The sequence below is a fragment of the Chionomys nivalis genome, chromosome 10 (assembly GCF_950005125.1).
Source record: "Chionomys nivalis chromosome 10, mChiNiv1.1, whole genome shotgun sequence".
Lineage (NCBI taxonomy): Eukaryota > Metazoa > Chordata > Mammalia > Rodentia > Cricetidae > Chionomys > Chionomys nivalis.
The window spans coordinates 45,758,391-45,771,351 of record NC_080095.1 but is presented as its reverse complement, the minus strand read 5'-3'; the positions used below and the strand labels follow the sequence as shown (position 1 = coordinate 45,771,351).

Sequence of the window (12,961 nt, the reverse complement as noted above, 5' to 3'; positions counted from 1 at the left end):
CCTGAGTGTTTGTTTTAAATTCACTCTGAAAAGAGCAAATCCACAGAACCCTCACTAAAACCATGATCATCCAGAGAATGGGATTTCTAAAAGTTGCTCAAGTCTAGAACAGACGTTGCAGGAATTATTTTCCCAACTAATATTACACATATCTTCGGTACATAAATCTTGTGCAGAGTCTTGAACCCTCCGAATCCTAAAAGCTAATAGAAAGCAAAAAGGTAAATAATATGTGGTGGCTCCCAACTACCTGTCACTCCAGTTCCAGGAAATTCCACACCCTCTTCTGACCTCCACAGGCTCCTTCATCTACGTGGTGCACATACACACACTCAGGCAGACACAAATACACAATTTTTTAAAGGTAAATAAATATAGACTATTGCAAGTTGAAGGGACCTAATCCACACCCACATCTTCAAGGTGATGGAACAAAGGCTTAGAGAAGCCAGGGCTTGGCATAGGTTAGCAATAGGCAATCAGAGGCACATAGAGAAGAGAGGTTACGATTGCCAACTTCATGTTCATTGTCCTTGGCATAAAAAACATGCGATAACAGCAACTTAATGATGAAATGACAAGAGAAGTTGAAAGATACTAGCAGTAGTTGGGGCCAAATATACCTCTGTAGCTAAGATGAGCTCGAATGTAGACAGACAGACAGCACATCCGTGGGAGGCAGTGGGGGCATGTGCATGACAGGTCATTTAGGCAGGTGGATTCGACCCTGACAGAAGAACATAGAGGGAGTTGTTGGGATGGGGAGGTGGGTAGAGGAGAAAGCAAGCAGGGAGCGCTCTGATGCAGAGTGAAGAACCTACAAGTACCTCCAAAACCAGCATCTGTCAAGCATATGTGTCATCTTCATGACCCCTCCCTTATGGGAGGCAGCAGAGCATTGTGGTTTAAAAGTGCACACTCTGGGGTCAGATTTCCTCCATTCAAATTCCAACGCTGAAGCCAACTATTTGACCTTAGACAAATTGTTTTAACCTCCCTTTGCCTCAGTTTATTCATTTGTAAAATAGAGATAATACGAGTACCTCCCTCGTGGGGATTGAGAGTACGTGTTTGCTGTACTAAAAAGAGCACTGAGTGTCCGAAGGCCACTGCTTCTAGGGAACACCCACAAATACCAGAATCTGCAAAAATGCAGATTCCCTAACTGCATATAAATCACCTCTGATTGCTTAACACACATAATAAATGCTACATATGCCACTGCTGTGCTGTATTGTCTGTACATGTTCAGTATAAACACAATATATCTTTCTGAATTGTTTTAATAACCAAGTGATTGAATCCAGGGATGAACAACTTTTGGATATAGGGGAGTGTCTATGTAAGAACTCAATAAATGTTAGTTGTTCTCATTAACCTAGTAGATCAACTGTGTGCATGTGTATGTTCACGTATGTGCATATTCCTGTGTGAGTGTGTGTGTGTGTGTGTGTGCAGATGCATCATGTGTAGAGGCCATAGGCTGACATTCGTCTTCCTCTACCTCAGTTTTGAGACTGAATCTCTTACTGAACTTTCCATTTGCTGATTCAGGTAGGCTGGTGGACCAGCAAGCTTCAGGGATCCACCATCTCTGCCTTGCTAGTGCTGGGGTCATGGATGCATGCTGTGGTACCTCACTTTCACACAGGTTCTGGGGTCCACACTCCGGCCCTCATGCAAGCTCTTTACCGATGGAGTCATCTCCCCAGCCTCAAGAAATGATCTGTCTCCGGCTTCAGCTTCCATACTCCCACACCCAACCTGACAGTCATGGTTTCTTTGTTGTTTATCTGTTTGGTTTTCAGTTTTTCGCAATAGGGATTCTCTGTGTAGCCCAGACCATCCTGATACTTGCTCTGTAGACCAGGCTGGCCTCAAATGCAGAAATTTGCCTACCTCTATCTCCTGAGTGCTGAGATTAAAAGTGTGCGCCAGAGTATTTTTTAAAATTTTATACACACACACACACACACACACACACGTATATGTGCCTATCTGTGGGTGTATGCAATGAGCGGCAATGCTCATGGAGATCAAAGGCATTGGATCCCCTGGAGCTGGAGTTGTAGGTAGTTGTTGGGAACAGAACTTGGGTCCTCTAGAGGATCTCTAGATCGCACCTCTCTATATATTGTGTTTATACTGAACATGTACAAACAATACAGCATAGCAGCGGAGTATGTACCCTTTATTATGTAGGATAAGCAATCCAGAGGTGCTCTTTTAACTCCTGAGCCATCCCTCCAGCCCTGATAGTTTTAATAAAATATACATAACAAAATGTCACGTCAGAAATCTTAACTAAGGCACCAAGATACAAAAGATGCGGTATTCTCCAATGCAAGACCAGTCACGAATGAGCATTCTCCAAAAAAGGTGTGTGAGCTCCTCCCTCACACGGCGTCAGACTAGGTGGGCACTGGAGAACGTGGAGGTGGAGGGTGCTGCTATGACCTCACTGTCCTGCCATAGAGAATTTGCTCTGAGGGCTGGGTGGTGAGAAAAGCAACTACACCACAGGACCACTCAGGAAACTTGGTGTCTGGCCCCTGCAGGTGAGAAGACAGGGCAGGGATAGGCAGATGGCAAGCCAGACTGGCCATCAGCTGCTGGGAGATGGAGGGAGACTGCTGAGCGGGGGAGTAAGTCTGTACTCCGGGTTTACTGCTCCAGATGATATGGGATTAGCATATCATGTCTAGGACCAGCATGAGTGGGCGAGTGCAGGTTCTCATTCCGAGGACCTATTTGGGCAGACTAAAGAGATTTAGTAGAAAGAGACTGGACCCGAAGGCAAGAGCAATGGTGTGCAATGAAGGATAGTTTGCTCTTTGTTTGTTTGTTTGTTTTGAGAAAAGGTATCACTTTATAGCCCGGGCTATCCTGGAACTCACTATGCAGCCTGCACTGGTCTTGAACTTGTGGTAAACCTCTTGATTCAACCTCCCTGATGCTGGGATCATAAGCATGAGTCATGATGTCCAGTGATAATTTTTCCATTGTGAGTATCTCAGCAGCTGGGAAAAGAGCGCTCTCTGAGACACCCATGAGCGTGGGCACAAGAGAAAGACTCGGCATTAATACAAGGTGGGCTCAGGAAACAAGAGTGCTGGCCACGGAACACTTCCCTGTCCTTTGCAGTTCAGTGACAAAGACATGGATTATGAAGTGCTGAATTGAGGCCATGTTTGTGACCCAAAGTGACTACAGGAACCTCTACTGCCTACGAATAAACAGAAAATTTAGGAAGCCTGATTGGCTGTTCATCCCTAGGCAGGGAAAGAACAAAATTCACTGAGCAAACATAAAGACCTCATGGGACACCGTACTGTTTCATGAATAGCTAATAGAATGAAATGTTCGTCCTTGTAGTTAAAATGGCCTCCCATGGAGCTCAAGAAATGGCTGGCTTGCTCTTCCAGAGGGTCCAGGTTTGAGTTCCAGAATCCCCTTGCAGGCTATAACCTTCTGTAACCCTAGTTCTAGGGGATCCAATGCCCTCTTCTGGCCTTCGTGGGTACTACAAACACATGGTGCACAGACACACACGCAGGCAAAACACGCACACACACTTAATTTAAGATTTTCAAAAAGTCTCTCATACCCTCAGAGGGAAAGGCAGAGAAATGTGGGACAGAAATGATTGGTTCGGTGGGTTCAGTGGGAACTCACTTGCTCCTCAACCTTGAATACAACAAATTCAAAGCAGAGGATGTATAAGGACAAAAGAGAGTGAGCAGATCCTTATGCAAATGGCCATCCTCAAATGACCTCTAGCATGGCCAGCTGAGTTCACGGCTTGGCCTTGCTCCTTCAGGCAGAGATAGGACAGCAGGAGAGGTGGGGCCTCACACACTGTGTCACCCAGAACATTTCAAACAAGGTCCTGAAGTCCTGGAGCCTTAGGAAGCAGCAGGGGAGGAGGAGAGCTTGACTCTGCCAACCCTAAATGCAGAATGTGAGACATCCACAATCACAGCTGTGGACGGCAGTCCCTGGAGATTGTCCTGGGGCCACGGGAGGGGTCGCTTAAGGTTTAAGAGGCGGCAAAGGGTGCTCACTGTGCTGTGGGGAGGAGTGGGGGAGGGTGGCATAAATGCCACCTTTCCACTGCTCACTGGGACAAAGGGGTACCAGTTTTGCTACCCCTTCACTAGATAGCTCTTACTCTAGTTGTCCCTTAACCTCCAGTATGGCTTCATTCTCCTTCCACTCCACACCAGCTTGCCCAGCTCCGACTTCCTTCAGCTGCAGAGTGAGTTTTCCCTGAGAAAGGCCAGAATTACTCCTAGCCCACCGGATCATCCAGTACACTTCCTAGAAGGGAGGTTAGAGACGGTCTCATCTGGCATTTCCTATTTTATACACAAGGAAACCAAAAGCCAGAAAATTCGCATCCCATGTACAGACTCACTGAACTGAGTCCAGAACTCATTTCCTTGTCCCTACCATGTAATTCTATCAAATAGCATCTCAACAACTCTCATATGGCCAGCCCACCTCTTCCAGGCCAGCTCCATAACCCTCATTTGTCTCCATAATCATCCCCAAATGATACGAGACATAAAGTCAAATTGTCTAGGAATGAGGACAGTTCCATTGAAGTAACTGGTTATCTCTAAATGGAGTAATTGGTGGCCATAATTCCTTTCTCAGAATAGGGTAGCCTGATGAATATAGGGTAATCTGATAGATATAAGGTATACTGATATTTTAATGCGGGGAATTAGACCCCCTAGTCTATCTAATGTTTTTTTGTATTTTGTAAAGAATATCTGGGATTCAAGACATAATCAAATTCCCCAGATGGATAGTGATGGACAGGGAAGAGTTTGGAGGACCAAGACTAGACTCAAGAATTTGCTAGCATGAATTGCTGTGACAGGCAGAAGGGTAACAGAAAGGAAAATGCTGCCCAAGAGCCTGTTAAATAAGAAGAGAATGTTAGCATTAGAATAAAACGGGGTTTATAAGATACATTACTATGCCAAGCAGAAAGTCTGTTCCCTTTACAATAACTTCCAGGCCATCTGGTCTACCCACTGCAGGGTGCAGGCTCCACCCTCTCCTGAACACTCATGAGGATGCTAGTTTTCAAGACTCTGTACGTCCATCTTCCTTTAGCTGGCCATGTTTAACCCCCATGGAGCTCTCCTTCTATGCCCACACCACCTCCACTTTCAGTCACTCACTGACGTTTGTTCTACCGCTCAGCCAATTCAACACTCACAACCTGCAGCAGCATCAGATCTCAGTTCAAGTCCCAGTCCAGACACTTTTTGCTGTATGAGAGATGCAATCACCCTTGAAGAAGCGCAATCTTTCCTGCTATAAAATGGGGATAATTGATAGTAGCTGTCTCACTGATGGGAGAGGAGAACCTATGAAAAGTACTTAGCCCAGTGCCTGGCATATGGTAAGTATTCAATACACGGTGACTGCCAACTGTTAATGCCCTGACCGCTAAAGCCAGTTGAAATTCCGTTTGTGGAATTAAGTCTCAGAGCACTGAAATGGGTCACCCAAGGTCAACTGAGCAAGTGAGTTGAGGAGCATTCCCAAATTTCCTGATTTTGGAAATGTTGGCAGTCATTAGTTTCCTTAGAATAATATCATTGTCCAGTGACCTAGAAGCCTAGATGTCTAACGACACTCAACTATCACAGCTGGCCTGCTTGGCCTGCTCTCACATTCCAGGAACTGCGCGGACATAGGAAACTTTGAAGGCACCTATATTAGGCCTCATTGCTTTGGGCAAGCAAAAAAAAAAAATCCCTGCAGAATATCAGAGAAAACTCTGGAGCTGCTGCTTATGCTGTCCAATGATAGCAATATTCATTCTCCATATTTGTATTATGATATAGATAAAAGTGTGACCAATGTTCAGGTTCCTTGTTCCTGGATGTGTGTGTGTATTGGGAACTAAGATGGAGACTGTAGTTAAGAACACCCTTTAGACAGATATGGTGGTTGTACGTGTGCTAGAAACAGATTCGTGATCCTCCCTGAGCACTAACTCTCATAGTATTAGAAGGTGTTCTGCAAGCTGTCAAGGGGGAAAAGCAATCGTCAGTCCAGCCCAGCTGAAGGGCTAGGAACCACAACAGGGGCTGGCCTAGCAAGACATTCCCCATGGTGCAATAACTGCCCTTTTATCTTGGGGGTGCTAACCAACAGTTAATCTAATTGGACTTAAAAGTCTGCTTAACAGAAGGGAAGTGATACCAGGTACTGGAAACTAGCTAGTTCCTCACGTCTGGAGAGGTCACGGACCATAGAGAAGAACCCACCACTGCCAGTGTCCTAGACCAGTATAATTTCTAACAGTACTCTAAATGTTTATCCTCCAACCCACAGACAGCCGTAGCTCTCGCCTCTCACGAAAGAAGCTTCTTTTGGCAATAGGCCAGGATGCCTGCTACTAGACAGCATCTTCCAGACATGGCAGGGACACTGCACCCATGAGATCTCAACAACATGGTTGCCTATACAAGACGTACATAATGACCCCACCATTTGGCATACCAACATGGATGGGGGAAATTTGATAAGGTCCACCTACAGGCAATCATTGACTTCTGAGAGAAGGAAAATCAGTTCTCTCTAGAGAGGAGCCCCTTGATTTATCCAAGCCTAAGTAAGCGGTCACCCACAAACACATCTACCATGAGCAACACTACATAGACTCGGTAGGTTATGTATGTAACAGATCCTAGTTAAAGCAGTCATGAGAGGAAACAGGGGCACTGGAGGAGTTGGAAGGGAAGAGGAAGGGAAATGAGGTAAATACAGTAATCATATATACAACTCTCAAAATTCTTAAATGATAGCAAAATAGATCCCTTGTCGGTGGTCCTTAGAACGGCCATTATTAGCTCGAAGTCAGGCTTCTTGCTGCACTGACTGAAGCCTTGTGTGTACATGTATCTCAAAGTGGGAACTGCTTCTTCGCAAGTTCAGAAAAGAACCCTCACCCTCTGTGGCCCTTCAATCTCTCGGCTGGCATCTCTAGACCCAGGGTAGGTATCAAGGTCCTACTAAAACCTCTCTTGTGAAAATGGACCAGTCCCAAAGCTCATGTGGCAGAGGGGCCTCTTAAAAACCGAAACAATGAATAGATATAGTAACTAAAAGTCATTCATCCTTGGAGCCCAGCTGCAAAGCATCCAAAAGAGGATGACCGAGTATGCTCCAAACGTGGGGCCTCTGGAGAGAAGAGGTGTGACAGAAATGTTCTCACTAATTATGTTCCCTTATCAATTAGGTCTCCTAACACTACATGGCCAGTGAAATTTTGTATGCTGCCAAGAGTCCAGAGAAAACAACAATTGTAAGACCCAAGTCCTGCCCATGTAGACTGCCACAATATTAATGTCTTTTCTACAGCATCAGACATGATAGACACAAGGACGTCTCAAAGCCCCCAGGAGTCATCAGAGAAAAAGGGACAGTGGGGGTCTAGAAGTTCAGAAATGCCAATGGCAATAACTGTGTTTTTTTCTGTAGATTGCTAGACTTGGCTATGTCCAACCCCATCACAAAACTGTCAGCATGGGAAAGGAACAGAACATTTCCTTTGAGAATCATTCTTTGGTGGAGCACTGGGCCAATCCCACCCTACAATTTCAACCCCACTAAATTTATAGGTAGGGGAACTGATGTCAAAACGAACGTTAAGTAGAACCCCTGCGTGGAGACATTCAGAAGCCCACTTCTGCAGCCTCGTTCATGTGAGCAAAGAGAAGCAAGCAGGCTTTCCACATTAGCCTGCAAATGAGCAGGGTCACTCACTCAGCCTCAGCTTCATGGTTGATAACTGTGCCAGAGGGAGAGACCACTTCTTTTTCCATAAATGACAGCAGCCTGGAGCATCCCATAGCTTGATCTGAGGCAAGTGTATTATTTTTCCCAGCCAAAGTATCATTATATAACCCTGGTTGGTCTGGAACTCTATATGTAGAGCAGGTTGGCCTCAAGTCCTCCTGCCTTTACTTGCTAAGGGCTGAGATTGCAGGCATTTGTCACTATGCTCAACCCAAATGTCCATCCTGAACCAAACCTACAGCTTCAAAAGTCTCTACAAGCATCTTGGAAAAGTATAACCCACGAATCATAAGATAAGTGATTCTAAACCTTCTCAAATCCCAAGAGTATTAGGACACCAGTCAGTTACTAACTGTACACTTTAGGACCATAACCAAAAACACTAGCTCCTGACCCTTCCGTCAAACCAGCTTACACTTTATTTTTCAGTAACCAACATCCTGGTTTCTGAGGAGGCATGGGGGAAGAAGCCGAAAATATAGCCAATTTCAGATGATCTTAACCCCTTTCCATTCTCCCCGCCACTTGGTATGAACAAAAGGAGCTGGGAAGGTGCCAAGGCCGAAATTATTTACACTTTAAAAGGAATGTTCCAGAATTTAAAAACCAAACCAAAAAAACCACTAAAATCCAAACCACCTTGTCTGCAATTAGAGGGTGGCAGGGGAGGAGGGGACTAAAGGGACACATTTGAGAGCAGTCGAGCAGTGGGAGGGTTAGCTATCCTTTTCCTCCTCAAGGACAGCCAGATCTGATAGGGCTGCTGCTAAGCCCAAGCTGCGTCACTTTCCTGCCTTGTGATACCATGCCCCCCCCCCCACCATCAAAGACCCCTTTCAGGGCTTTGAGGGCGACTGTCACTAACGTCCTGGCTTGTCATCTCCTTCAAAAAGCTCCAGGACATCCCATGGGCAGAGGCAGGCAGAAGAACCACCCTGTGCCCTAGAACAACTTTTCTGATAAAAACGACACTTTTAAAACTAACACCGATCTTTCCCTATCGCAAAGGCTGTAATTCAGCCCTGCCCTGTAAAATGACACGTTTCCCTTTAGAGACAACAGGCAAACTGGATTCAGCTGAGATAAACGTAGTATAAAGCCCACTAACTCTTCTAATATCTTTCATCCAAGAACCCCCAACTCTTAAATCTGTTTATAAATGGAGGAAATCGGGTCCCGTCACTTTCAAAGACGGAGTCAAAGGAGCTTCGCTTTCTTACCTCACAGTCTGTCTGTCTGGAGAGCAATCTGTCCATGGAAAAGGCTTTTCGCACCCTTGCTGCTGGGGAGGTCAGGCCAGGGCCACCGTCTTCAGCTGTGAATCAACAGCTTGAGATAAACCCAACCTGGACTGAGCAATAACGAAGCCTGCCTAGCAGGAGGGAGGAGTCTCCTGAAGTGGGGCTGTCTGTGTCATTTGAGTTAGCCACCTGACCTGACCTTGGCCACTTTAGTTCCAGGACCACAGAGCAAAGGGGCACTTAATTCCCCCTTTTCCTGTCACCCCTTACAAGTCCTGGAACCCTCCTTGCTCCTATCTTGAAGTGGCCAAAGTCAACACTAAATCAACCTGCCATTTCTCTCCAAAGCTCAGAGTTCCATCTCCACTGCTAGCTGTCTCTGCTTCCCAACATGAAGTCTCAGAAAGGGCAAAGAACACTCATCTCAGCCCACCCCTCCCTGTCTCTAAACCTAGCTGTCCTTGCGGACCTACCCTTGGTCCAAACCCGTGTGTCATAGCTTACTCAGAGAGACGCAGGAGGATCACCCAGAAGTCCAGAGCGTACTGCACCTCCTTTCTCAGTCAGACCATAGAAGCAGATGGGGCTCTGCCTTCCAACCAGGTAAATGACCTGAGCTCTTGGACGGCAGGGCTGCTATAGGACAAGAGCCAATGGTCATATGCAAGTGCTCTGTAAACTGGAGGAACCTGGTTCCTGGAGACAAAGATTGGGACTCTTTGGAACACGGTCCATTTGTGAGAAAGATCCTATATCATTCTTAAGGCAGGTTTACCAGCCCTCTTTTTGACCCCTCTTTCTGGTACAGGAAAAAAAGTGTGTGTGGGGGGAAGACTTAGGTTTCCGGAGAACTCAAGTTGGAAGATCATTTGTTATTGGGGTGCAGAGATAACGGGTGAGCAGAGCCCCAAGGTTACACTGGGATGCAGCTTCCTCGAGCCCTCCAGTGAAGTCTAACCAGTGTCAAAGAGCCTGACACTACAAACTCAGAGCCTGAAGTCATCATACCTCCACCTCCTGAGAAACCCCAGGGAAGAGAGGAAAAGCGGTGAGGGAAAGAAGGGGAACGGGTCAGTTTCTGACTGGTCATAGAAAGGGAGAAAAAAGACAACACCTCCCCGGCCTTGCCAGAAACAGGGCTAACGAGATTCTCATGCCAGCCCTCCATTTCCCACCAGGAAACAGAGATGGTGAATGCAGATGAAGCACTGGTAGCCAGCTGGGCACTGACCTGGGCACCCACCTGAAAAAGAATGCGAAAGAGTGCAACCCACCATCAAACACCCAGTTCTTTTTTGCACACGGAGGAGAAGGCAATAGGGTCCTTGGGGCCCGCAAAGTCAGGAGGGTCTGTGGTTCCCACTCCCTAGACCTGGCTCTCCAGCTTCCATTCAGTCTGGCGCCCCCATCTGTCCTTTCCAGAGGGCCTCGGGGTGCACACCACTGGGTGGGGGGAGGTGTCAACCTTCAGAGGTCTGAGATCCTCAGCCGGATCTTTCACCTTCCCCTCAACCCGGCACCGCTTTGTTTCACGCAGGGAAAGTTGCCAGTGTGCACCCCTTTCGCCAACACGCCCCCCTGTGCGCCCATCCCCCGCAGGGAATCCAAGCTCAGACACACCACCTAATCTGCGACTCGCTCTTCAGCCCCAGCAGCGCTTCGAAAGCGAAAGCAAAGAAGAGGGATCCCGTAGTGTCCCTACACGGGGTCGCCGGGTCTTCCCCATCACCCGCACCCCCGCGCTCGGCCGCTGCCCGCCCCGCTCAGACACCTCTCAACGCGGCGGAAAGGCCTCTCTGCGGGCATCGCGGGCACCTACCGGTGCGGGGCCGGGGACAAGGGTAGGGCAAGGCAGAGCAGGGTCGGGCGACCGCCTGCCCGACGCAGGTGCGGCCAGGAGCGCGGTCTCTCCGGGTGGCTCCCGCTCCTCCTCCCGCGCCGGGACTCGGGGCGCTCTCCTGCACCGCCTGCTCCCCGCCCCCACGCCCGGCGCTGGGGCTCCCCCCGCGCCGAGTGACCCGCCAAGCCTCCCCCACGCCGCCCGCCCGTGACTATTCCCGCATAGAGTGTCCGCGGCCGCCGGGGCGGCGCGGGGGCCCGGGCAGCTGTAGCGGCTGCTGCCCCACGGAACCCAGCCCCAGGCGGCGACGGCGGCACTCACCCATAGTACGGATGCGGTGCAAACTGCACATGCTCGCGTCTGACAGGCGCTCTGCCCCCGGCCCTGTTTAACTCCTTCCGCGCCCGAGTGTCCGCCAGGCCCGTTGCCCCGCCGACCCAGCCGCCACCTGCCACCCATCCTCAGCCTGCAGTCTCCCCTGCCAGGACTTCACCCGCAGCCCTGGTGGCTCAGTGGCTGCAGTGAAGATTCCTTGGCCCTCCCTGCCCAGGCCACTCCTGCGTTCCAGGTGAGGGGTGCGGGTCGCCCCCGATTTGTAGGAGTTGTAGGGAACCGCTTGCACAATATTGACCTCTGTTATCCGCAGGTCCCCGAGGTTCGCACTTCACACGGTGTTGCATACCCACTGTGAGCCCGTATTGTGTTCCTTGCAAGTTAATCATTGACGCAGCCAGACCAGGTGGGGATGTTTGGTTTTCATCATCATCGTTATTCTCATTTCTAAGATGCAGAAACTGAAGCTTATGAAAAACTAGAATTTGCTTTGTTCAAGGACTGAACCTGAAGGTCCACGATTTAGTTCGTAAAGATTAAATGGAATATGTTCTTTCTGAGCTCCTTTTAGGAGGTACAAAACAATGATTGTCACAGGAAAAATAATAATAATAATAATAATAATAATAATAATAATAATAATAATAATAAAATCTTGGCGATTCGGAATACAGAGCATGGGAAATCAGCTCAGTGAAGCCAAATTCAGATAGGCCTCTCAACTAGTCGTGGGTCCTGCGGGAAACCGGAATGAAATTTCCCTCCCATTCCTGTACCAGCCCCGGCCTGAGTCCTGGCACTTCTGCCAAGACGATCAGACAAATCTTGAATGTCTATAAGGCCACATGGGGAAGTTTTGTTTTCTTTTTTTAGCCAGGTCTGATCTTAAACTTCCCATCCTCCTAACCTCCACCTGTCCAATGCTGGGATTACAGAATGGACCCAACAGGTTCCACGGTTCTCACATACCCTTGGCCTGATCTGAGTGGTCTAAGGGTTGCTTCTCTAGGCTGAGACTGTAGCTCGGTAGAAGACCAAGGGTTTAGCCTTCTGGAGGCCTAAGATTCAACTGCTTAGTGGACGTTCATACATTTGTGTGCATGCGTGCAATTCGCACATGCCCTTGCACACACCAATCGACCTAGAAGGAACATTCAGGGAGAGGAACAACTATATTAGCCAGGGTTCTCTAGAGGAACAGAACTGACAGAAGAACAAATATACGGGATCTATTGGAGCGGCTTACAAGCTGTGGTCCAGCTGGTACAAGAATGGCTGCTGCCCAACAGGTGGGTCTAAGAATCTGTTCAGTCCGGGAGGTTGGACGTCTCCCTTGGTCTTCCACATACCTTGGAATTCAGTGGAAGGTTCTAATAGCAGTGAGGGAGTGCCTCATCTACTTCAGAATAGAGGAAAGTGCCAGGGAGAATGAGGGCAAACAGGCAAAAACCAAAACGCTTCTTTCTTCCATGTCCTTTATATAGGTTGCCATGAGAAGGTGTGACCCAGATTTGGGGAGGGGTCTTCTGACCTCAAATGAGTCAATCCCTCACAGGTGGGCCCAGCTGCTTGAGCTTTTAGTGAATCCTAGATACTGTCAACTTATAACCAAGAATATTATCCATCTCAATGACAAAAGAATTTGCAGCATTTACTTCATTTAAAAAAAATATTATCCAGGCCAGGCAGTGGTGGCACATGCCTTTAATCTCAACACTTG

General features: G+C 48.0%; 1 protein-coding gene across 6 annotated transcripts in view; it reads right to left on the bottom strand.

Moving 5' to 3' along the window:
* The window catches only part of Tmem229b (transmembrane protein 229B), a 40,961-nt gene extending 29,395 nt beyond the window's left edge, over nt 1-11,566 (bottom strand). For 2 of the 6 annotated variants that reach the window (XM_057783143.1, XM_057783142.1), the window contains exon 1: nt 10,888-11,215. The gene's annotated coding sequence lies outside the window, so the exon portion shown is untranslated. The other 4 variants (XM_057783145.1, XM_057783146.1, XM_057783150.1 and 1 more) reach the window with 4 other exon arrangements.
* Nucleotides 11,567-12,961: the final 1,395 nt, after the last annotated feature.